The sequence below is a fragment of the Gavialis gangeticus genome, unplaced genomic scaffold (assembly GCF_001723915.1).
Source record: "Gavialis gangeticus isolate Ggan-Ray unplaced genomic scaffold, GavGan_comp1, whole genome shotgun sequence".
NCBI classification, from domain to species: domain Eukaryota; kingdom Metazoa; phylum Chordata; order Crocodylia; family Gavialidae; genus Gavialis; species Gavialis gangeticus.
Window position 1 is genome coordinate 15,007,360 of NW_017729016.1, and position 3,897 is coordinate 15,011,256.

The following is a 3,897-nucleotide window of genomic DNA, read 5'->3' on the forward strand; positions in this document are numbered from 1 at the left end:
GGCCCCGCCCCCGCCGCCCAGGCGGCACGGGGGTCCGTCTCGCAGGGGCTGGAGCGCCCAGCAGCGTCGCCTGTGGGTGAGCAGCAGGCCTGGGTGGCACGAGGAGCCTGCCAGTGCTTCGTGGCGGCGCCGTGCAGCCCCAGCCGCCCTCCGGGAGCCCCTGGGCACTGTTCAGCGCTGGCCCGCAAGCAAAACAAGCTCGTTACCCCAGGGGTTGTCCTCTGGCTGGAGCCATCGGGGCAGACAGGGCTTGGGTGCCTCAAGTTGCTTCTCCACCTTGTGCGACACCGGCGATTCTCAGCTGGGTACTGCGGAATTCAGAGATTTCGAGGGTGGGAAGGGATAATCGCCGATATGACGCCGTCTGCCAGCAAACAAGGGTTTTTCGTTTCGAGGTTTTTAAACGGTCGCTAGCAACGCAGCCTGCCTGGAAAGAGTGTACCCAAAGAACTGAGACTTTAAGACCATCCTTGGAAAGTGAAAATACGAAGCCAAATCGCTGACCATTTCTAATTTTTAGTGTTCCTGGAGGAAAAGTTCATGGGCCGGGCCGGTTTTGCAAGGCCAGGGTTTACAGTACAAACCTATGAGGTCATCGAGTCCAGCTCCTTGCTCTGGGCAGGAAAGAGCGCTGGGGTTAAGTGACTGCTGGGCACATCAGGGCCAGGACATTTTTAACAGCTTGTGGAGACAGGAGGTTTTTCATGCTGTAGATACCTTTTGAAATCTTGGGGCTTGTCTCGCGAATCTAGAGAAGTTAAGTAACCCCAGCCAGGTGCTTCTCTAGATTCATGAGACAAGCGCCAAAATTTCAAAAGGTATCCACAGCGTGAAAAATCCTGACCCATCTTTACAATAGCAGATTTGCTCTGTTATTTTTCCATAGTCCAAACACGAGTGAGGAAGGAGAGCTGGCATTTTCCAACGGGTGCCTCGAGTCTCACAAGGCTGAGAACCACTCAGCAACACTGTTCAACATAGGTTCTTATGTTTCCCTCCCGTCCGACCTGACCACCTGCTCAAAGTGCATTGACACCACTAATATTTAGTAGGGTTGCCATGTTAGTCATGAGGAATGAGGGAATATTTGAAAATTTGGTGTAACATCTTTTATTGCATGAATTACATATTGGGAGAGGTGTTAAATCAGCTTTTCTGGCGCAAAATACCATTCCTCGGGTCAGACTGCACAAATCCTGCTTCTCCCATGGCTAATATCAATGATATGGTACCATATTAATTTAAATATTAGATTCATACGCATTAGGGCTGGAAGGGACCTCACAAGATCATTGGTTCCAGCCCCTTGCCCAAAGGGCAGGAAGTCAGCAGGGGTCAGAAGATGACCCTGACTATAAGGTGAGCCCCAAATAATTAGATTCTATATACGGAAAACTTATAAATTTTATATAAATTTCCAGATATTAAATCTAATTATTGGAGTTTTGCCTTGAATGTGTCCTTCTTTCACTTCTTTAACAGGCAAAATAAAGCTGGGGGGGTCAAGTAGCCCTTTGCCATCTGTCCCCACAATGTTGTCCCACTGCAGCCCCTTCTCCTTTCTATCAGACCCTGCTCCCCTGAGCACATGGAAGTGAGGAACAAAACTGAGTTTGAAATAAATGCAGCTGTGGTTATTTCCATATAGTGTACAGTCTTAGGTCATCCAGAATTGATGCATTTTTAACTTTTTTTTAAACTGCTGCAAGTGCCATCACAGGTACTCCATAAACACATGTGTAAGTAATGCCATGCCACCTACTTATATACAACACAATTGGAGGGGACTGTAAATATAAATATAAATATATAGATATATAGTTAGATATATATAGTTATATTGTTATATATAGTATCCCACATAAACATTTCTACACACACCTTAAAACACATTTAAAACCCATGCACCTATTACAATGGCTGCACCTGCAACCCTCTGCTCCTGCATACCTGTCTGCAGTCTTTTCTGTAACACAGTCTCTTAGTTCTCACACCACCGTTGGGATTTGCTATAAACCCAAAGCCCAAAAACTCGTGATTTACAATACAGTTCCTTGGGCTGGACCCCAGAAGAGTCAACAGCATTTCAAGCTATGGTGACCCCACAGCTCAGCACTGTTCAGTATGTTTGCACTCCAGAGACGCCCATGTGCTAATTAGCCCCCACTCATAACTTCAACAGGGTTTTCTTGCCATGAACCCTGGGATCCTCCAAGAATTTCTGTGCAGATGAAGCACAGAGCAAACTGGTCTGGCTCCACCTCATAGGAGGCCAGGCCACACTAATCATATGTGACAGGCTGAGAGTGGGGGTGACAGAGGGATTTTGGGTGAACTGTTTGGGACCCATTTTGGTGATGTTTGCCAGACATTTAAGGCTGGTGAAGGAATCACTGGAAATGGGAAAGAAAGGTGTAGTTAAGTTCAGCTGTGGGAGCATAGAGGAAGTCAAAATTTATACAATGCAGGGGCTCACTATGACCAGGAAAAAAGTTGCTAGTGAGGAGATCTGCGCTCAGTGATACTACTATATCACTGGCAAGACAGAAACCACCATGAAGTGGTTTATTTTTGCTTAAAGTATCTGGGTCCAAGAAGGCAGTTTTACTTAAGCCCTCTCAGGCATAATTATTCTTCTGGCATGGTTTAGTACCCACTGACGTGCTGGGGCTTAAAGCCCACTTTATGGAAATGGGAGGCTCCTTCCTAGCTTGCTCCTGCAGCCATATGGCTGAGGGCAGGCAAAACTTAGGGGCATCTGAACCCCAAGCCTCCAGGCTTGGGCCTGCACATAGGATATCTGCCAAAAGACATTGGAAATATCTAAAGCCCCTGGTGGGGATGGAGGATGTTTGCCCTATTGTAGGGCCACTTATGGTACTGAACTGACTCATGGATTTGGACTGGATTTGGCTGATTCGGCTTGGAACATAACAAATTTCTTTAAAATAATAATTTTAAAAAAAGTTTCATTTTTGCTTAGGTGGTTTTTCTTACCTGAAAGAGAAGATCCCCTTCTTCTTAACCTTGAATGACTTGGAAAAGATAGACGGTGAAGACCTGTCCTTTACAGGCACCCCTGCAAGAGTCTACAGATACCTCCAAATTCAGAGCATCTGAAGCCCCAGAATGAAGAGTCTGGGAGACATAGCCCTTGCCAGTGCTAAAAAAAAAAAGGTGGTAGGTTCCCATCAGCACCTTGGTCTTTATGCTAAGATCTAGCATTACTGGCACCACAGGGTTGGTGTCAGGGCTGGGTCTGGCCTTCCTGGTGCCGGCCCAGTATTGCAGTACCTCTAGGCCCAGTGCTAGTTCCCTGCCTGTTTTTTTTTTAGGGACAAAAAAGGGTTCCCATCAGTATGTTTGCCCTGTATGGGCCATGTGTTTTATAGTCATGCTCAATGTTGGCTGCATGCAAGCAACTTCAGGGTTACTTTCCATGACTGAGTACATGCTGCTTTCAACTGCAGTTCAAAGATAGAAGATGCATAATGCAGTTTTCAGGGCTTTTTCCTCCCCATGCCGATTGGTGCTGGCGGGGAGGACACCTGGTAGTCCTTCACTTGCTTCCCAGGAGGAGAATTGTATATTCAGCATTTTGGTAGGGCTTGGGTTTTTAGAATGCACATGCTGCTTTGTGGTTGTTACAGAAGGCAGATCCAGAAAGTGTGCTAACACATAGCAGCATGCCAGTGCAAGGGGTAAAGGGATTCTAGTTTCCACAGGAGTGTGTTCCACAGTCTCAGGCCAGCCCCTGGGAAACCTCTGTCTTCTTCCTCTAAGATTCCCCATAGCACAGATCTGGTGAACTTCGGGGCATATAACCTGTTCTCTCCAGTTCTTATGGGAGTGTAGGGAGAAATGCAATTAATTAGGGATTAAAAAAAGGGTGGGGGG